This window comes from Neofelis nebulosa, chromosome 8 (assembly GCF_028018385.1).
Source record: "Neofelis nebulosa isolate mNeoNeb1 chromosome 8, mNeoNeb1.pri, whole genome shotgun sequence".
NCBI lineage: Eukaryota > Metazoa > Chordata > Mammalia > Carnivora > Felidae > Neofelis > Neofelis nebulosa.
Genome location: NC_080789.1, coordinates 56,171,709 through 56,195,349, shown reverse-complemented (window position 1 = coordinate 56,195,349; position 23,641 = coordinate 56,171,709). Strand labels below are relative to the sequence as shown.

Here is a 23,641-nt window from a genome sequence, read left to right as displayed (position 1 = left end):
AAGATCGATTCAGGTTACGTCTGTAGGGAGTTCTCTGTGCCTCTTGGATTTCAATGCCTGTTTCCTTCCCCAGATCAGGGAAGTTCTCAGCTATGATTTGTTCAAGTACACCTTCAGCCCCTTTCTCTCTCTCCTTCTTCTGGAATTCCTATGATATGGATATTGTTCTGTTTGATTGCATCACTTAGTTCTCTAATTCTCCCCTCGTACTCCTGGATTTTTTTCTCTCTCTTTTTCTCAGCTTCCTCTTTTTCCATAATTTTATCTTCTAATTCACCTATTCTTCCCTCTGCCTCTCAATCTGTGCTGTGGTCGCCTCCATTTTATTTTGCATCATTTATAGCATTTTTTAATTCTTCATGACTAATTTTTAGTCCCTTGTTCTCTGTAGCAATAGATTCTCTGCTGTCCTCTATGCTTTTTTTCAAGCTCAGCAATTAATTAATTTATTTATTAATTAACAATTTATGACTATTATTCTAATTTTTTTTTCAGTTATATTGCTTAAATCGGTTTTGATCAATTCATTAGCTGTTGCTACTTCTTGGAATTTCTTTTGAGGAGAATTCTTCCGTTTCTTCATTTTATCTAGTCTTATGTCCCTTATGCATTTTAAAAGCTCGCTGTGTGCTTGTACCTGCGAGCACTGCTATATTAAAGGAGGATCATACACTGTCCAGGGCCTGGCCCTTCAGGAGGTGTTTTTCTGGAGATTGTTACTTGCTCTCTGTTGTTGTGACTTCGGTTATTTTATTACCCTAGTCATAGTGATATTTCTTGTGTGGCAGGAAAAATTTTCTTTACCAAATATTTCTTTGTCTCATCTTCCTGTGATCTGCCTTCTTAGCTTTTGTAGTGCCCAGACCCCCTCTCCCTTTCCTTAGCTCAGGATGATATAGTATATAAGGCTCATTTGCTTGCTGTCTTTTTGGAGTCTCATATCTTTGTGGGGCTCCTGTACATAATTACAGTGGCTTTTCTACCATTAACTTGACTGACTATTGTGTTTCATCTGTGACTAGTTCTAATTCTAAAGCCATATTTTAGTAGTTTAGAATGTTTTGGTTAACAAATTGGGGTAAGGAAAATGCCTTCACCCCCACCCAAGGAGTCTCAAAATGCAGTGATCAGTGCAATTTTCCTGTTTTTATCTCTTCTCCTAATAAGTCCAGAAATGTGTGGGGCTTCGTTGTGTCCCAAAAGATATCCCTGCTGTTTTTTATCTGACCATGATGAGAAAGGAACATCATAATTAACTATGCGAGTCTTAATTGTATGGGTCCCTTGAGAAAGGAACTCAGGATTCCTCAGTTTTTTCTAGAAGCTGCTTATTCTAGAATGAGCCTCTTTGTCAAAGAGTCATTGAACTTCTCACATTGTAGTAAAGTTCTAGAGCTGAATTCCATTAGCACTTAAGAAATTTGTTTGCTGCTGCACTGTTGGTCAGGTCCTATACCTGCTGCAGCAGTTGGAACTTAAAACCACAAATGCAAGATGAAGTCCTGGGGCAGGCTTCCCACTCAGAGCATTTCTTCCTCCCCTAGTGTGAAATGTTGCTCCTACTACAGGAGTGTTTCAAGATGTGAAATAATATAGACCCCCCCCCCGCCACTTTGGGATGATGTTGAGCCAAATGACACCCCATGCCCAACTGACTTAAATCCTAATATTAAAAACAAAAAGCAAAACCAAAAGACCTGGCTTTGCTCACACTGTCCATTTTCAGAGTAAAGTCTGTCCGCTGAATGGATTAGGTGAGCTCTCTACCCCAAAATAACCATCCTGTTCTCTACTCAATGCAGTAGCAGTCCTGCCTGTTCCACTTCTTTCTCCTCCCAGAAGATTTTTTTTCTTAATTATGTGTGTCTATTATCCTCCCACCAGAGTGGGATTATAAATACCTAGGATCTCAGGGAGAAATGGTTGAGAACAGGTAGTCTTCAACTCCAAGGAGACCTCTTGTCTCTTTAAAATTCTCCATGTTTACCCAAGACGTTTTGATCTCCTTTAACCAAAAATTTTAAAATATTACCAGTAGTTCTTTCAATGACTAGGCATTTAAACACCATGAATTCAACTGGATTCCACTTTTAAACCATATTATAGAATGCCTCAAAAATAAGCAGTCAAGGATATTGTCTATACATTGAAATTATTAACATGGATTTTTGAGTTCTGAAAATATTTTGTTATTCAATCTTTATCATTTATTGAGTAAATAGAAAAAAACAAATTTTCTTCTTATTTTTTATGGCTATATTCTCTAGGAAACTTGGCATTTTTGTATGCGAAATTTCTAAACATTCTTAATTAACTACAAATTGTGTGGATTCCAGGCTAAGGGGTAACATTAATTTTAATAAAACTAATAATATAGGCTGTATAATACTTGAGGAAAAATAATTTGCCTTTTTTTGTGGAAAAAATATATTAAAAGTCTACATCACCTACACATGTGAGATAGTCAACAAAGTTGAATTCAATGAAAAATATCCAATTAAACTATTTTTTCCTGTTTACATGATATCAGCTGGCTTTAACTGTTTAACTTATATGTATATTATGCAGTAGACTGCTTCATAACATGTTATGAGTGAAATACTTTTAGTAATCTTATTTTCCCATCATTGTTTGAGGTGACTGAAAAGAAAAATCTGAACTTTTAGTCAAACATAGTACTGTAAATTAGAATTAAGAGTATCATGTAGTCTGTAACACTATTGTTCTCCAACTATAATGATGGATATATTAGAAGCTAGTATATTTTTAATACCTTGGAAGTTTAAGGTTATAATTAAAACCACACCCACAAGAAACATTGTTATTATTCTTGCATACAAGGTGAATTAGTTGATCAGAAACAAATACTTGCAATATTTTCAAATATGGCCTGTTTCTTTATTAAGTTACTCAAATCTAATAAATACCTACTCTGTATTTAACTTATTTCTGCATTCTTAGAAGATAATTTTTTTTGCTATTATGATAGTATGTATTTAAGTGCTACACATTTGGCATATCTGTTTGGTGACATTCTTATTATTGTAAACATTGTGTATATATATAATATATATATAACATATATATATTATATATATACACACACACACACTTGTGTGTTTTGTGTATTTATACTTTTCTTTTACCTATAAAATTATAAATTTGTATCTAGTGAAAATGTATATTCTGAGTAAAATAAGATAGCATTGCTAAATTCTTTCTATTTATAGTTTTCTTTGGATAGAATTCTATTAGTAAGATTTTAGTGTTTCTTTTAATTTTTTTAATGTTTATTTTGGGGGGGGAGGGGCACAGAGAGAGGGAGACAGAATCTGAAACAGGCTCCAGGTCCACACTGACAGCACAGAGCCCGATGCAGGGCTTGAACCCATGAATTGTGAGATCATGACCTGAGCCGAAGTAGGACACTTAATGACTGAGCCACCCAGGTGCCCCAAGATATTAGTATTTCTGCCCTCGTTCTTGCCATGTGCATAGCCTATCTCCACTCATTCTGTTTCAATGTCTACTCTTCGGTGAAAATTTCTTCAGGATCCTCATTTGGAATAAACCATCCTCTATCTCTACATATACCACAGGACATCTTTATCTTTATTGTAGAATGTTGTGTTCTTTCTAGTTATCTTGTTGTGGACATGCCTATAAATAATACTGTGAACCATGGACTATGGTTGACTCAGCTTTGAATTCCTCACATTAATCAATACTGCCCATAGTAAATAATTCCTAATAGTTGAGGTGAAATCAGAGCCAGTGGTACAACTGTTTTTAAGATTGTCTTAAACTTGAATAACGGTAACCAGCATTTCTGTAGAAAGGGTCATTGCAATTGCATTTCAGTTTCAAACAGGGACTTTCATAAACGTAAGAGCATATTTTGCCCCATTGATTTACCTTCATTGGGTCAGGAAAAAATGGTAGAGGGTAGGAGGTGAGAGCAGTTACTAATATAATCTGCATATATTTTAGCTCCTTATTCTAAGTCGAAGTAACGTTTTTATAAGGCTCAATATAATTGTCATCTCATTTGAAAAGTACATCCTTGTTATACAGTGCAAATAAACATGAGTTGTTATCTAACCTAGGGAAGTTAATTGTAGCTGTTTATGTCCATCCACATCTCACATTAATATTACTATTAAAGCCTTTATCATTACTTCCAGTTTATTTTTTCTGAGATCTTCAGGGATAAAGAGTGCCTTTATCTCTCAGCTTCCAGGACTTAACATAACACGTGGTCCATTCTGTATACTCAGTATATTTTTGTAGAATAAATATATAGTCTTATATGAATTGCAAGACTGCCACTTGCGATTGTAGGCCTCATGCTACTCCCTGATGAATGTTGCCATTGCATGTGGCTTTAAAAAGCTGTACATTTATTATAAATGGAAAAACAATATTGTCAATAAATTAATTTTCACTCTTGAGGCTATTACTCAAAGTATACATGAAAGTTAGGTTATAAGTATTTATAAGGTTATTACAGTAATGATTTGGTTTGACAGATATTGAGTTAAAACTGTCATCTTTATTCTAATAAATGCTTCTCAGACAAATTTAAAGAGGAATTAGCTGCTATTGTTTTTTGAACCTTGAACAGTAAAATTAACATTAGTTATATAGACAAAATTGAACAGGAAAAAAATAAAACCTGTTATTTCACTAAACTTTCATCTCAAAACCAGAATATTGTTAACAATAATTCATGACATTGTTAATCATAAAGTTGACAGTAATAACTAACAGTTTGCTCATGCTAATTCCTTAGTTCCCCAGCGAGTTAGTTGTAGCCTATTCCCTGTTTTTAGAAGAAAAAAGTAGTGGTAGATTTTTTGTCCATGTTACATAGTAATTAGCTAAGCTGGGATTTGAACCCATCTTTATTTTTCTATAATGCCTGTGGTATTAGATCTGCACTGAACATTGTTAATGCTGACTTACATTCAATACCTTACATCTGATTTCTCAATATGCTTTAATTTGGACATAGGACCTATTATTATTCAAAGATCTTACTATTCCTCATCTCCATAACCTTACTGAAATAATGCCTTGCATTTCATTTTCTAAAAGAACCCTACATACCAAATAATGCCCACCTTTTTTTTGTTTTTAACTTTCTATGTTTCTGCTTTTCTCCAACATTTTATTTATTTATTTATTTTTTAATATGTGAAATTTATTGTCAAATTGGTTTCCATACAACACCCAGTGCTCATCCCAAAAGGTGCCCTCCTCAATACCCATCACCCACCCTCCCCTCCCTCCCACCCCCCATCAACCCTCAGTTTGTTCTCAGTTTTTAAGAGTCTCTTATGCTTTGGCTCTCTCCCTCTCTAACCTCTTTTTTTTTTTTTTTCCTTCCCCTCCCCCATGGGTTTCTGTTACGTTTCTCAGGATCCACATAAGAGTGAAACCATATGGTATCTGTCTTTCTCTGTATGGCTTATTTCACTTAGCATCACACTCTCCAGTTCCATCCACGCTGCTACAAAAGGCCATATTTCATTCTTTCTCATTGCCACGTAGTATTCCATTGTGTATATAAACCACAATTTCTTTATCCATTCATCCGTTGATGGACATTTAGGCTCTTTCCATAATTTGGCTATTGTTGAGAGTGCTGCTATAAACATTGGGCTACAAGTGCCCCTCTGCATCAGTACTCCTGTATCCCTTGGATGAATTCCTAGCAGTGCTATTGCTGGGTCATAGGGTAGGTCTATTTTTAATTTTCTGAGGAACCTCCACACTGTTTTCCAGAGCGGCTGCACCAATTTGCATTCCCACCAACAGTGCAAGAGGGTTCCTGTTTCTCCACATCCTCGTCAGCATCTGTAGTCTCCTGATTTGTTCATTTTGGCCACTCTGACTGGCGTGAGGTGTTATCTGAGTGTGGTTTTGATTTGTATTTCCCTGATAAGGAGCGACGTTGAACATCTTTTCATGTGCCTGTTGGCCATCCGGATGTCTTCTTTAGAGAAGTGTCTATTCATGTTTTCTGCCCATTTCTTCACTGGGTTATTTGTTTTTCAGGTGTGGAGTTTGATGAGCTCTTTATAGATTTTGGATACTAGCCCTTTGTCCGATATGTCATTTGCAAATATATTTTCCCATTCCGTTGGTTGCCTTTTAGTTTTGTTGGTTGTTTCCTTTGCTGTGCAGAAGCTTTTTATCTTCATAAGGTCCCAGTAATTCACTTTTGCTTTTAATTCCCTTGCCTTTGGGGATGTGTCGAGTAAGAGATTGCTACGGCTGAGGTCACAGAGGTCTTTTCCTGCTTTCTCCTCTAGGGTTTTGATGGTTTCCTGTCTCACATTCAGGTCCTTCATCCATTTTGAGTTTATTTTTGTGAATGGTGTGAGAAAGTGGTCTAGTTTCAACCTTCTGCATGTTGCTGTCCAGTTCTCCCAGCACCATTTGTTAAAGAGACTGTCTTTTTTCCATTGGATGTTCTTTCCTGCTTTGTCAAAGATGAGTTGGCCATACGTTTGTGGGTCTAGTTCTGGGGTTTCTATTCTATTCCATTGGTCTATGTGTCTGTTTTTGTGCCAATACCATGCTGTCTTGATGATGACAGCTTTGTAGTAGAGGCTAAAGTCTGGGATTGTGATGCCTCCTGCATTGGTCTTCTTCTTCAAAATTACTTTGGCTATTCGGGGCTTTTTGTGGTTCCATATGAATTTTAGGATTGCTTGTTCTAGTTTCGAGAAGAATACTGGTGCAATTTTGATTGGGATTGCATTGAATGTGTAGATAGCTTTGGGTAGTATTGACATGCCCACCTTACTTTTAAAGGTCATTCCTGAATTTCTCAACTGGATTTGAAATATCTCTTTGAGTACTCAGAATTAAATATTTTATTCTTTTATGGCACATATGAAATTCTGTTTTCTCTTTAGTTATTTGCATGTTCGTATTCTTCCTTTCCCCAGATCATAAGCTTCTAGACCCAGGAATTATCTCTTGTCAATCTTTGTAGCTACTGTGTTACCTGGCACAATAGAGTAATATTATCTTGTATTTGTAGAGTCCTTTGCAGTTTATTAAATATTTTCAAAGAAGTCTTGATAATGTAAAGAATAATTTTATCAAAAACAGAACTTTTCAAACTGATACGACCTGCATCTAAAATGGTGTGCATACAGAATCCAATCATCAGGCGGAGAATTGAATTGATTAACTTCTAAGGCATCTCCCCTAATATTCTACAGGTTGATCCTCATGACAACTTTGTGAAGCAAGCAGAAAAGCCATTTAAAAGACATATTTAAGAAAAATGACTTATTTTTCTACTGGATTATTAACACCCTAGACACCAAAATATGAGGGCCTCAGAGATGCTTAAGTCTCTGTTCAGGATATTTATGTAGATTGTCTAGTGATTGCTTTTGCCAATCATCTAGAATAGTGATTTTCACATTATTACTATGGAGTCAAAGGACCTGGTGTGATGCACAAGGAACGGGAACATGCTGAAGGCTCCAGGACCCCCACTAATTAATAGAAATGTAACTTTATTAAATATATTGGAGTTGTTGGCAAAATTTTTTACTTGAAAAAAATTTTTTTCCTCAAGGGAAATAAAAAAAAAGAAGGAAAGAAGAGGGAGAGAAGAGGAAGGAGAGGGGAAAAAAGGAGAAGGAGAAAGAGAAGGAAAAGAACAAAGAAGGAGGAAGGAAAGGGGGAAGGGGGAAGGGGGAGGTAGGGAGGTATATGCATTGATCTAAGGACTTAAAGGCATAAGGGAGAAGAAAAACTCTACTAAGTTTTCCTGAAAAATGATGACTGCAAAATTAAGATTATTCATACATATAGTTGGGGTAAACATGTAAAGAAGGAGACAAAAATAAATGTTCCACCTAGGAGATATGTATATACTTACACTTAACTTTTTGCTGGTATATGAAATGATAGCCGGGAACATATCTTTTATTGGACAATCATTTTTAAGCATAATGAGCTAAGGACAGGGATGGAGTGTGGGAGCTGAGTGCTAATTGCCTTTTCTGACTGCTTATTCATTGTCAGAAAAAAAAAGGGATATGTACTACTCCCTTTCTATTACCTGTTAAAAATCTATGTTTTGAAGATGTACCAGAAATTCAACTCCCTGAATTAGAGCAAAGAAATAAAATACTCTGACCTTTAGAATGGTTTTTCATTTTTGAGTGACAAGACATTTCCTTTCATTACTTTATCATAGCTTTATATTCCTTAGGTTTATTATACAGGAGTTTAACCTTTTAATCATTTTTAGTGGGACTGTATTTCTCCTGGGAATAGTCAGGGAACAGGCACATTCAACCTGTCCTTGAGGTTAGAAGTTAGGAGGCTGACATAAAGGTGAGGCGTGAACTGTAATGCTAACCAGATACAGGGTAACCATGAGTGAAACAAACCTGGTTTGTATGACCTCCAAAGAGAAAGACATCTAGAACTTGAAAAGCCTGCCAAGAAACAACACAACATTGTGGTTAGGAGCTTGTTTTCTGGAGCAGGACTGTCTGTGTTCTTTAATTCTAATCCGCATCCTACTACTTAACCACTCAGTGCTTCAGCATCACCATTTGTAGAATGAGGATTATGAACTATTCCCCTTATAGATTTGTTGTTGATTTAATGAGAAAATCCCTGTAAGCAGCTTCAAATAATACCTGAGTACATACCAAATGCTCAGAAAATGTTAGTTGATATTATTATCATGGGCTGCCTTAATACAAAGAAATTAACACTTAAAATAATAGCACCCCTTGTTCTCCAGGTATATTCAGATGAGGAAGTGGAGGTGAAGATTTTATCATAGGATCTGAGAAATGTTAATTATGCATAAAAATGTACTGTTGTTGTTACTGTAATAGTCCGATTCCATGATTCCATTTTTGATGTTTGACTACTGGCAGCTTTTAAGTCCTACCCCTCCCTGTTCCCTTTCTGCCCCACATCTGAACAAGCTGATAAGAAAGCCCCCTTGCTGCTCCCTTCATTGATAGCAGGGCATGCCAAGTTCAAAACTTGTACAGGAATGCTCACCCTGGGTCTGCTCCCTACTCACTGTAAAAGAAGAAAACCAATATTCTTCCTCTATTTTCTTAAATAATTTTAAGAACAACTTATTAAGTCTGCCTTTCTCTTCCCAGAAAGATTTTTCATGTGAGAAAAAACAACAACAATAGCAACAACAACAACGAAAAACTTTCATAGTCTATTGGTACAAATGGGGCATCAATGGTCTGGGCATCCTAACCACATTTTAGGTGGACGTTCATCCTGCTTCTATAGAGAAGCAGCCTCATGAGTCACGTGACCACTTAGCTCATGTGAAGTAAGAATATTTTTGTGAAGTAAGAATATTTTTGTGAACTATGGGATTAAGATAAACTGTATCTGAAATATCCAAGGCATATTGAAGGAGAGAAAAATAAGTGTAATACCACAGATTACTTTTTTAGCTGTTTTAGTTAGGAAATTTGATAAAGTATCATCAGAAGTTCTTTGTAAATTGTAAGGAGGAAACTATTTCAGTGATTCTTCTTTATTTACCCTTTCTGGTTTAAATTTTTTTGTGTGTGATTATAATGCACGTACTCAAGGTTTCTTCTTATATGTTATTTTTCTTTTTTCTTTTTATTATTATGTATGTGTGCTCCTTATTCTCTTCATGTCCATTATAGTTCATTAATATGGACTATGTTACTTCAAATTTAATTTTTGTAAAGTTGTTCTCACCAATTTATCTTTATAGTTTCCCTGTACCAATGTTTTTTTAATGGTTTTATTTTAGGTATTTTGAGAGAAAGTAAGCATGGGGAAGTGCAGAGAGAGAGGGGGAGGGAGAGTCCCAAGCAGGCTCTGCACTGTCAGTGCTGAGCCTGACGTGGGGCTCAATCCCACGACCGTGAGATCATGACCTGATCTGAAATCAAGGGTTGGTCGCTCAAACTACTGAGCCACCCAGCTGCCCCTAGTTTTTTGTTTGTTTTTATTTTTTAAGTAGGCTTCAAGCTCAGCATGGAGCCAAACATGGGGCTTGAACTCACAACCCTGAGATCAAGACCTGAGCTGAGATCAAGAATAAGTTGCTTAACTGACTGAGCACCGAGGTGCCCCTATTTTGTTTTGTTTTGTTTTGTTTTAAATAGAGTTACATTTTGGTTTATTAATGCCCCTTTTCATTCATCTTTTGATGTGTTTCTCTTCTGTAATAGGTATCATATTTGCTTGTCATTCAAAACGTATTATTACAATAGCTTTATAGAAGTTATTTATATAACTTTATATAAGCATGTTGAGACTTTGTTTTTATATTTTCAGTCTTTGTCTTGGCATCTGATAATCAACATATAAGTTATGTCATCCATAAGCAAACCTCAGAAATCCTGTTATGGTATGCTTATTCATTTATATATCCAGATGCCAGACATACTCCTTTCTTCAGAGACTTAAGTTATTTTTCATCAAAATGGATTTTTATTCTTCAAGAATAAATAAAAGATTAATAAATCATTGTAGCTTTAATTTCAAAGGACGTAACTATTGATTGCCATTATTTGGAGCCACTGGACTTAGGTAGTCACTACTGATTATGAGGAAGTAAAACCTGAACAAAATTAATGGACTTGAGTATGTTTTTGTGTGTTGTTACCTGCCCCATTTTGTTTAGTTGGGACGTTTAAAAATGAACATACTGTTTTTCTTCCAATACTAATTAAAAAAAAAGGATTTTAAACTGAATTATTTGAGTTTCTTACAGTTTTTATTAATTCTATAACTTTATAGTTTTTAGGTTTTTTACATTATCTTGCACTTTATGTGACTTTTAAATAAATAATACATACTCTGTTCCTATTTTACACTTAATAAATGGAAAAGTGAAAATTTCTAAAAGTCAAGGATTAGAATGAAAAGTTGATCTCTCAATAGTTAATTGGATATAGTTTGATCATCATTTGTGTTTTTCTTTATACTGAGTATGTGTTCCATCAGTGACTCAGTTTGTGCTTTATAGTGCCTTGTTGGTCCTCAGACTGAATTCTATAATAAAAGTGACTTGAAGTTTTTCTGGGGGAAAGTGAATTTATATGCACATTATTTATTCTCTACCTCGAAAACAGCAGAAATGGTCAAAAATTCCATTTTTGTCACTGTGAACTATATTCACTCACAGTGGCACTGTTCATTCTTGGCCTAGCCCCTTTGCTGCTGAACTGTCATTGTATCTTTTTCCACTTCTCACAGAGTTGTTAAATATAAGCTCAGTGAAAGAATGCATGAAAATTTGTTTCAACCTCTCAACATTTTAATGTTGTTTTGTTAGTTGCTCTCAGTCAAAACATGTAAGTTGAAATGATGTGTTGTTGTAACATGGACAAGTTTGTGTAGAGTGGATAAAGGCAGAGTGTTTCTAGAACTGCTATGTACCCAAGGACCTCTTCACAGGAAGCTCATAGGAAAAGAAAATGCCAGGACAACTGACTGAAGTTGAGAGGTATTGTAAGAATGGGGCATGAAATAGGGCATTATGTCACAGATACTTATATTTCTATTGATTGATTTATTTCATTAAGGTATAACTTAGATGTAGTGAAACATATAGATCCTGAGTATAAGTTCGATGAGTTCAAATGTGTATAATGGTATAACTAAAACAGTTCTCAAGATTCACATTTCATCGCCTGTAAAAGTTTGCTTACACCATGTCTTTATCATTCCCAACCCACACCCACCCCATGTCAGGAAACCACTCTTCTAATTTTGTTCAGCACTTAGATGAATTTTTCTGTCTTAGGAAAAGTTCAGTAAGTTCAATACTTCTAATAGAAATATCTTGTAATTGGTGAGGTTACCAGTTAATGAAATTTGTTTATCATCTTGATTTTCTTGCATAATATTTGCTAAGATTATAGTTACATTGTTTCAGTTTGATGTGCTTGATTTTTTGAAGATCTATAAACTGTTATCTTCTGTATATGCCAATCCTTGAAGGCTGGATATAGGGATTTGGTAGTGAAAAATCAAACTCTATATACTCTGTGACCTTTCGCAGGGGATCAGATCATTGGTATGTGTGTGAAATAAGAAGTGTTACACAGTAGGTGTTTATCCAACCATGGTCCATGGACAGTCTGTCAGGATTATGGACCATGCTTATTAAAATTCAAATTCCTGGGTCTCTTACTGAATGAGAAACTCTAAGAACTAGGAACACACTGCTATTTTTTTAAAAGTGGTCATCACAAGTAAGTTGCACATACAAATATTGACTCAAACAAAATTTCTTAGTCTCTTAGAGTTTTGATGAACTAATCTGAGTTTATCAGTGCTTCCTCAATGAGATAGGAAACCCTTGAGACAATCCCTGGCATACAGTAAAGCACAGCATATATTATCCAATTTTGCTATTGTTTTGTTTTTTGTTACAAACACCCCTGCTTAAAATCCTTGAATGTTCTTTTGTTTGGTGAAAAGAAATAAAGTTTGTAACACGATCTCAACCCTACGTCTGTCTTTACCCACATCTCTAGATCAAGCACTCTTACTTTCTAAGCTTGTTTTCTAAGCTCTAAGTATTTGAACAGGCCAGATTTCCTCCCAGTACATGGCCTCTAGAAGTGCTGTTCTCTTACCTGGAACACTTTCTGCTCTCTGGACATACCAGTTCAAATGCTTTTTCCTTAAAGTTCCCCGAACACACCTCCCCCAAATAAGTCAAATGTCTTTTTTTCCCCCAAATAAGTATCACTAATTGCATAGTCTTCTGATACTATAGCTATTTATATTTTAAAGCATTTATCATAATGCCAGTTTTATACTTGTATGATTGTATGAATAGTGTGCCTTATCTGCATATGACTTAATGGATACTATGTCTAGTTTTGCCAACTACTGATAAGTAGCAGATGATTAAAAAAATAAGAGACTGAGGTGCTTTTTGTTTTGTTTATTTGTCCTAAATGAAGGAAACAAAAAGACTCATATTATTTTCTTGTTTATATCATCTTTTATTACGGTCTATGACTATACTTACGTACGTTAAACCATTACAGAATTCAGATTGTAAGACGCCCAAGTCTCCCAAATGAAGGTGCCTATTGTACTTTGCTCTGTAATTTCAAACATTATAACATGAGAAGTCAGGCTGCCAACTTAGTATTAAATTTGAGGCTTACGTTTGTAGAATAAATTAAGTACTTCAGAAATCTCAAGTCAAAAAATTAGCAGGCTAGAGGTTGTGCCAATACTCTTACCATGGTTTGATCATCATTTGATTTATTCTTGTTACTTAATTTTTTATTTACAAATCAAAATAGAATCAAAATTTACTTTTGAATGCTACAACAGAGCTATGAATGGAAGAGACAGATCCGCTTATTTGTTGTATCTCTGCACATTTATCTTGCTTTAAAATGATAATCTTTTGTGATTTAACCTTCTTACTAAGTAGTGAATATTTATCTGTGCACAATCCATTTCTTTCTTTTTTGTTAAAGTTTATTTATGTTTGAGAGAGACACAGACAGCATGAGTGGGGTAGGGACAGAGAGAGATGGAGAGGGAGAGAATCCCAAGCAGGCTCCATGCTGCCAGCACAGAGCCCGATGTGGGCCTCAAACTTACAAAACCGTGAGATCGTGTTCTGAGCTGAAACCAAGAGTGGGACACTTAACCAACTGAGCCACCCAGGGGCCCCACGTGCACTATCCATTTCTCTTCCTTCTGGGATTTTCTATAGAGTCAGTGGTGCCATCACTGAACAATTCTGAATGTGTTTCATTAGGTATCTTTGTCGTGCATGGAGTATTCTCAAAGATCACACTTTCATTTTTGGCTCCCATGGCTTATCCTAAAGCTGTTAAAATTCCATCAGGTTGATCCACCATAAACTTTGGATCTTCTTCAATCAAGTACGTAGGTGGTTTCAAGCATATCTATGAGGTCCATCAGCAGTGGGAACCACTTGTTTTTCTTTCATCTTGTAGACAGTGTATGAAAGGCAGGACTCCTTTTCTTATGGTCCTTAACTAAGTCAATTTTAATAAAAAGGGTAACACCGCTGATATTGCCAGTGAAAGTGTGTTTAGCCTTCAGTAACTCAGTAAGATAATTCCCTACTCTTGTGACATTTCCTTGAAGGTCTTCACTTATAATTACATCCAAGATGACCAAATCAACAGCACAGGATATTGGATTTCTTCCATACAGTATTGAAATATTGTGGTCCAGAGCTGCTGATGGTTTCTGCAATTTCTTTGGTTGCTACCATTCATTCCATTGGGTAGCCATTGCCTGTTGGTTTTCTCATTGTGATGATGTCCAGAACAAAGTTTTAGCCATGCATTTGGAAGCTCCAGAAGTGTTTCTCAGCTTGTCGAAAGCCTCAGCTTAATTTTTAATTAAAATTTAGAGCATGCCAGATAAACTTAATTATTCTAATTTCCCATCCTTTAATAAAACACGTAGCATAGCTTTTCACTAACAATGGCCATTTACACTTGTTGGGATGAGCACTGGGTGTTGTATGGGAACCAATCTGACAATAAATTATATTTAAAAAAAACAAGGGCCATTTAGGAAATACAGCTATTTTAGGTATAGAAGATAAGTTTTATTATTTTGAATTTGGGACCTAAATTTGAGAAAGGTAAAAATCAAAAGATTGTCAAAAGAAAAATAAATAACATAAGCCACAGGTATCCAAACATAAGGTACAATATTCAATAGGTGAGAAATAGTAACACATAATATTTTAAAATACACACAAACACACACATGCACATATACACTCCACAAACACACACATGTATGTATACACTCTGCAGTAAGTGACTATATTAGGAACTTTTAACTTTTACAAAAATCAATGGTAGTTATCAAAGGTAATTTACATCATATGACTTCACTCACTCATGTGGAATTTAAGAAACAAAACAGATGAACATAGGGGAAGGGAAGGAAAAAAAAGATAAAAACAGAGAGTGAGGCAAACCATAAGATACTCTTGAATACAGAGAAAAAATAGGGTTGCGTGAGGTGTGTTGGTTGGGGGAATGGGCTAAATGGGTGATGGGCATTAAGAAGGTCACTTATTGGGATGAGCACTGGGTGTTATATATAAGCGATGAATCACTAAATTCTACTCCTGAAATTAAAAAAAAAAAGATAATTACAAATGTGTCAAAAAGTACAGAGAATTAAAAATATATTTGTGATAAAAGAAACTGTTTTTTGGACACATAAAAATTATATTTAACAAGGAAAAAACTACAATTATACTTCTTTTTTTTTGTTTGTTTTCAATCATACATTGAACAATTTATAGTAAAGGAGTCACAAACATTTTTTTGTCCCTTGTGAATAAACCTATCATATCTAGCCAATTTTGTTAAATTTTAAGTACATTTCGTTGCTTCTGTCCCATTATTTTCACTTACCATAAACCCAGGCACATGAAAATTCATTTCATTCGTACCTTTTGCACTTCTTGTATGTCTTCAAATATATTTCACTATTTTCTATTATATTTTGAAACAACCACACTGTCTCCCTTTAAAAGAAAATATTCTCTTTTAATCTCTTTTTTTCCTGGATAAACCATTGAATATCCATTCCTCTGCCTATTTACCCTGATACCTAACATACATTTTTTTTTACATTTCTTCAAAATGAACAGGTATGTAACATGACCCAAATTTTAGAAACAATATATTTTGATTCATATGTAAAGTAAATATTGAAATTTATAATTCAAATTATAAGATAATTGTCTTTTTTTAATTCTGTTTTTAGTTTTTAATATATACTCTCTTAGCAACTTTTGAAAATAAAATACAGTGTTGTTAACTGTAGTCACCATGTACATTAAATCCCAAGAATTTATTCATCTTATAACTGGACATTTGTACCCTTGAAAACTTTGTCTGCCACTCCTGCCTCTGACAACCACCAATCTGTTCTCTCTAGGAGATCTGTTGATTTAGATTACACATATAAATGAAATAATATATCTTCTCTTTCTGACTTATTTTATCAGAAATCCTTCTGACATCCTTCTATTATCCTTCTTTTTATGGCTGAATAGTATTTCATTATATACGTACGTGTGTGTGTGTGTGTGTGTGTGTGTGTGTGTGTGTGTGTCACATTTTCCTTATCCATTTTGCACTGATGACACTTAGGTTGTTTCCATGTCTTGGCTATTGTAAATAATGCTGCAGTAAATATGGGAGTGCAGACATGTCTTCAAAATAATGATTTATTGTCTTTGAGGTACATACCCAAAAGTTGGGTTGCTAGACCGCATGGCAATTCTATTTTTCATTTTTTGAGGAATCTCTATACTGTTTTACATAGTAGCTGCACCGGTTTGCATTCCAACCAACTCCGTACAAGTGTTCTCTGTTCTCCACATCCTTACCAGCACTTGCCATCTCTTGTCTTTTTGATAATAGCTATTCTAATAGGTGTGAGGTGATATTATGGTTTTGATTTGCATTTTTTTTTGTTTTTTGTTTTTTTTGATTAATGATGTTGAGCACCTTTTCACGTATCTATTGGGCATTTGATTATCTTAGGAAATATGTCTCTTCTAGTCCTTTGCCTATTTATTTATTTATTTATTTATTTATTTATTTATTTTTGGGACAGAGAGAGACAGAGCATGAACGGGGGAGGGGCAGAGAGAGAGGGAGACACAGAATTGGAAACAGGCTCCAGGCTCCGAGCCATCAGCCCAGGCAGGGCTCGAACCCACGGACCGTGAGATCGTGACCTGGCTGAAGTCGGACACTTAACCGACTGCACCACCTAGGCGCCCCTCCTTTGCCTATTTTTATTTTTATTTATTTTTTTTTTTAATTTTTTTTTTTCAACATTTTTTATTTATTTTTGGGACAGAGAGAGACAGAGCATGAACGGAGGAGGGGCAGAGAGAGAGGGAGACACAGAATCGGAAACAGGCTCCAGGCTCTGAGCCATCAGCCCAGAGCCTGACGCGGGGCTCGAACTCACGGACCGCGAGATCGTGACCTGGCTGAAGTCGGACGCTTAACCGACTGCGCCACCCAGGCGCCCCTGCCTATTTTTAAATCAAGTTATCTGTTTGTTTGGTTTTTTGCCACTGAGTGTAATGATATTTTTACAGAAGTAGAAAAAAGTTCTAAAATGTGTATGGTAGCACAAAAGATCCCTACTAGTGAAAGCAGTCCCGAGAAAGAATAGCAAAGATGGAGGCATCACACTTCCTGATTTGAAACTGTGTTACAAAGTTACAGTAATCAAAAAATAGTATGGTATTGACATAAAAAAGACATAGACCAACAGAGTAGAATTAAGAACCCAGAAAGAATCCGTGCATACATGGTCAACTGATCTTTGACTAATATTTGACAGTAGTGGAAAAAAATTGAGTCTAGTCGATAAATGTTGGGAAAAGTGGATATTAATATGCAAAAGAATGAGACTGGACCATATCTTACACCACTCCCAAAATTTATCTCAAAATGGACTAAAGACTTACAGGTAAGACCTGAAACCATAAAACTCATAGAAGAAGACAAAAGGAAAAAGGTCCTTGACTCGTCTTGCCAAGGATTTCACAGATATGACAGCAAAAGCATAAACAACAAAAGCAAAACTAAACAAGTAGGACTGCATCAAACTGAAAATTTTCTGCATAACAAAAGAAATGACCAACAAAATGAAAAGACATCCTGCAGAATGGGAAAAAATATTTATGAATCATATATCTGCTAAGGGGTTAGTATCTAACATATACATAGAACTCTCACAATTATTAGTCTTATACAAAGCAGAATATCATTTACATTATTTACAATTAGGAAGAAGATATACTGAGTTGTTTTAAAACTCCTATTAGTAATGCTAATTTTTTAAAAAGAGCCTTCTACTTATCAGAAATATTAAATTAACTTTTGTTTGCACACATTATGAATCCCTGTATTCACAAATCATAATTTTTAAAAGACTCTTTAAATTATGTTTGTAAGTTCTGAGTGTCACAATTTTCTTCTTATATCTAACCAAGATTAAGGCTATTAGCTTAACTCACTGACATTTAGAATGCTGTTTACAGAACAGAAATTTACTGTCTAGCTTTTCATGGAGCTGTTTTGGAGAGGAAAAAAAAAGCTATATTTGGAGAGAAAATATTTAAAGCATAGAAAGTTAAACATTTAAATTTTTTTATTTTTTGTTTTAAATTTATATAAACCTAAAGAATGTATCAGTTCAAATTTGAGCTCCAACAGGTTGTAAGAAACCTTAAAATCTGATTCATTGAATGCTTGTCTTATGGAGCCTCTCAAATGAAAAAAATTTGTTCCTCTGTCACTGCAATTTTAAATTGCCCTCAGTAAAACTATGCCAGTTAGAGAGATTTGCATATTAGCTAGGATTGTAACATGAAACATAGATAAAGTAGGGTTTTAGTCTGGAAAGAACACAGATTTAAGAAACTCCATGATAACTGTAATAGTCAACAAGGATATAGTTGTGAAACCACATGACTTCAGAACCTGGCCAAAGACTACTAGCTTGAAGAAGCCTCTAGCCCTGGCAGAGGGAATTAAGTAAAATATTTTCAAGAACATAAGGACAATACTGAGGAATGTCTTTATAAGGTGTCAGAAAGGTAAATTGATGTAACATTTGTCCAAAAGACATTAGTGTGATGCACTAGCGTAACATGAGATTTTGAAACTGTCAGCTTCTAATCCACTTGAAAGGCCAGTTTTTCTGAATTCAGTCTCCTGCCCTTTGAACTTGAACTTTTTTTATTTACTTATTTATTTTGAGAGAAGGAGAGAGAGAGAGAATCCCAAGCAGGATCCATGAACCATGAGATCATGACCTGAGCTGACACCAAGAGTCTGATGCTTAACTGACTGAGCCACCCAGGTGCCCCTGAACTTCAACTTGTAATGTAGGGGTCAGCAACTTGCAGTGAGCAGGCTAAATCCAGACCGTTATCTGTGTATATAAAATAAAGCTTTATTGGAACACAACCTTATGCATTTATTACATGTCATCTGTGGTTGTTTTCATGCTGCAGCACAGATTGGAGTAGTTGCAGCAAAGACTGGTCCACAGAGCCTAAAATATTCACTTTCTGTCCTTTTACAGAAAGACATTTGTTGAACCTTGTTAGGAGACATAAAGCCTTATAGACAATAGATAAGTAAAGAGGATGTTTAGTGGCACATGAATGTTGTGGAAGGTCCATACAAGGGAAAATGTATACAAATTTGTCCAATGACCAGGAAGTATGGACTTTTCTCAGGACAGAGAAGAAAACCTAATACTGAGAACTCTGTGAAATTGTTGGAGCTCAGATTAAAAATAAAACTTCATACTCACGGACAAGGTGGCCCTCAGTAGAGGGAGACTCAAATATCTCAGATGTGCACACCATTATAGGGTTGAGCTTCCTGTCAGAATCAGTGGGGGACTTGGCCGGATATTCTACTTGCCAAGCTTCAGCAGCCTGGGGCCATCAGGAATACGCTAGTGTTAGGTTAATTAGCTTGCTACATCAAAGAAAAATGCAAACTAGGAGGAACCATGAGGACTCTCAAAATGGGGAGTCAGGGCAGGTTGTTGATAGCATTTTGAATGCTGAAATAAGTCACAGGGTGATACTCACAGGGACTGAATGGATTTTGTAAAATACGTAGCTACTGGAAGATGGGTAGTCATACCTTTTAAGTATATGTCACTGTACAGTTATTATCAGGGTAGATGGTCTTTGTTTTAGCATGGACTGTATGTGTCTAAATAAAGTGATGCTGAAAGGTTTATGCTCAGATAATTTATCTAGCATGTCACGCTGCTGTACAGTTTATCTGTTTCGTGAGCCCTCTTACAGTTTTGGAAATATGGTTTCTGTTTCAAGGTCCAGGATAAGAACATGCATTGGAGTAATAAACACCACATTCAGATATGTAGATGCAATTGAGAATAGGTACAGCTTTTATTTGTACTTCTCTTAAAATGATACAGCTTAGTTTATTTTTTTAAGTTTATGTATTTTAAGAGAGAGAGCACACTTGAGCTGGGGAGCAGCACAGAGAGAGGGAGAGAGAGAATTCCAAGCAGGCTCCATGCTGTCGGTATGAAGCCAGATGTGAGGCTTGATCCCACAAACCGTGAGATCATGACCTGCACCAAAATCAAGATTCTGAGGCTCAACCAACTGAGCCACCCAGGTGCCCCAGTTTATATTTTTTATAAGGTGCCCTTCCTCCCTTGATCTATGAACAAGTACTGATAGGAGTTGAATGGAGTTACCAAACACGAAATGCTCCTGCTATGATCTCCCCCTCCATCTTCCCCTCTGACATACTCAGCATTATCCCACTACATTCTGCTTTAAACTCCGGGGAGATTCTCAGTGTTCTTTTTAGCCTGACACCTCCAAAAGCCCAGGTATTCCTAAGTATGTATTATGTTTCAGACTGTAGAATGTGAGTTTACAATACTTTTCCACATGATCATTTCTTATACCTTAAATGATTTTTTTTTCCTACAGCTCTTACCATCATCTGACACAATATGCATGTCACTGATTTCTTTTTAAAGTTGGTATCCCCTGTTTTGGTAGGCAGATTCTTTTTTTTAATGTTTATTTCGAGTGAGTGAGAGAGAGAGAGAGAGAGAGAGCACACACACAAGCCAGTGAGGCACAGAGAAAGAGAGGGAGGGAAAGAATCCCAAGCAGGCTCCATGCTGTCAGCACAGAGCCCGACATGAGGCTTGATCTCACAAACTGAGACATCGTGACCTGAGCTGAAATCAAGAGTCAGAAAGCTTAACCGACTGAGCAAACCAGGTGCCCTGATACGCAGATTCTAAGGCAAATACCCTTTTCCTAAGATTTGTCTGTTGGTTATTTAATCAAACACTAATGTAGGTACTGCTGTGAAAGGATTTTACATATGTAATAAAATCTCAACTCAGTTAAGCTTAACATAAAAGAGATTATCCATCTATCCAGGTGGAATTGACTCAATCAGGTAAGCCCTTTAAAAGCAGAGTTTTCTCATGGGGCGCCTGGGTGGCTCACTCAGTTAAGCATCTGACTTTGGATCAGGTCATGATCTCACATTCTGTGAGTTTGAGTCCCACGTTGGGGTCTGTGCTGACAGCTCAGAGCCGGGAGCCTGCTTCAGATTCTGTGTCTCCTCTCTCTGCTCCTCCGCTTCTCATGCTCTCTCTCTCTCTCAAAAATAAATAAACATTAAAAAAAAAAAAAAGGTGGAGTTTTCTCTGGCTGGTAGCAAAAAGGAAAGACAGATTTTCAAATTGAGAGAAGAATCTGATGTGCTATTGCTGCTTTTGGAGATGGAATGGGTCATGTGCAAGGAGCAGCTACGAGGAGCTAAGCATGATCCTAGACTGACAGACAATAAGGAAATGAAGACATCAGTCCTACAAGTGTAAGAAGATTCACTTTGCTAACAGCGTGAATGATCTTGGAAGCAGATTACTTCCCAGAAACTATAGATAAGAGCCCACCTCTGTCAACGTCTTATTTTTTTTTCATCCTTTTGAGAACCTAAGTAGAGGTCCCAGCCAATACCAGTCAGACTTCTGACCTGAAGAACCAAAATAATAAATGGGTGATGTTTTCAGCTGTTATGAGAGTAGAGCTATTTTTCCCCATTTTGTTTATTGTTATCTCCTTGGTGCCTAGAATTGTGCCTGGCATGCAAGAAACATATCAGAAATAATTCTAAGTAGCCTGCTAAACTAAACACTTTGAATGATTTGAGACTGTTTTAATCTGTAGACTCACTCTAGATATTTAGCTGTTAGTCCAGTTGAGTAAAGGATTAAGGGTTAAATGTTTGAAGAGATCATCTAAAAATCTAATATAATATCTGGTAACATTTAAAAAAATTGTAAAGGCATCAATGATACATTTACAAGTGCTTAAACTTTTTTTTTAAGAGAATTGATTGCCAGACAATGAATACTTAATTTAATGCATGTTTTAGTGCACTTTATGTGACACAAATTAATTTGCAATAGAGGCAGGAAACCTATCTCTAATGTAATTAGTCATGGTCAAATCTTAATTATCTCCTTAAAAAGGAAAACAGACTTATCAAGGTATCTACTAAGGTATTCTTGAGTGGTACTCTCTTATTTATTAATAACCATTTTCACTAAAATAAAACATTCTATGGTATATGTTTTAACGTATGGAGTTTGGAATAATGACACCCATTTTGAACACCTTAACCTCTGTGTTCCTTCCAGTCACACCACAAGGTACTTTTATTTCTATACATGAGAAAAATGAGCCTCTGAAATATTAGGTAACTAGCTCAAGGTCAGAAAAATTGAATTGGTAAGCCTAAGATTTCAGCCCAGGTAGATGCATAACATGAAGATCCATGTTTGTCTTATTGTGACATACTGTCAATCAGTGATGTTTTGTTTATTAAATGCATTCATAATTATTATGAATATATATGAATATATATGAATTTACATGTGTCTGAATATTTGCACAGTGTTTGTAACAGATTTATTGAATATTAACAAGATACAGTCGTCATTTTCCTAGACAATAATTTTATCTCGGAAACTTTGTTAGAAGGACTGGATTGTGGGGCGCCTGGGTGGCTCAGTCGGTTAAGCGTCCGACTTCAGCTCAGGTCACGATTTCGCGGTCCGTGAGTTCGAGCCCCGCGTCGGGCTCTGGGTTGATGGCTCAGAGCCTGGAGCCTGCTTCCGATTCTGTGTCTCCCTCTCTCTCTGCCCCTCCCCCGTTCATGCTCTGTCTCTCTCTGTCTCAAAAATAAATAAACGTTAAAAAAAAAATTAAAAAAAAAAAAAGGACTGGATTGTGTGAACTTCTATCATGAGGGCAATAATCAAATTGGTAAAACAAGTGCAAAAGGGAGTTAACTTTGATCAACAAATGGACTGAACAATTTTAAAGCAATCAATTATCAGTTGACATTTGTTTTCCTTTGTTTCTTTCAAAACACATTTATTGAGAGTACTTCATGTGCCTGGCATTGTATTCTATGCTAAATTCAGCATGACATTTGTCCTTGGGATTTGGGGAGCTTTGAGACAGGGATTTGAAGTGATCTATTGACAGAGAGCTAAAGCTGAAAGATGAGTAGGTATTAGCCTTAAGAAGGGCAGTTTAGAGGGAAAAAGAGACCAAAAGTGTGGGAATATTCTAAATGACAGAAAGTAAATGAAAAGGATGGAAAATTAAGCAGATCTTGCTTTTTTTTTTTTTCGTTTTTTTTTTAAGGAACTGAAAGGAGTGCACTGTTGTTGGATACTAGAGGCCATTGTGTGGGAAGGGAGCACGTGGAGGCAGAGATTTAAAAAGGATGAGATTTGTGTATGCAGTACCTTCCTGGTCACGTTAATACAGTTGAAATTTATGTGGTGCCACTGAGGGGAATGCAACGAGTAGGTTTTTTATTTGTTCATTCAGTCATTCAACAATATTCACTAAAGGCTTGTTTTGTGAGCTGTGTGCCAGGTGCTGGCTCATGGGTTAGGAGCTAGACTGCAGTGAATTTGTCATTGTCAGGGCCCTTTCCCTCATGGAGCTTATTATCTGGATTGA

At 36.0% G+C, this 23,641-nt stretch overlaps 1 pseudogene; it reads right to left on the bottom strand.

The window, feature by feature from the left end:
- Positions 1-20,598, bottom strand: part of LOC131483816 (ethanolamine-phosphate phospho-lyase-like) — a 46,197-nt pseudogene extending 25,599 nt beyond the window's left edge.
- Positions 20,599-23,641: the final 3,043 nt, after the last annotated feature.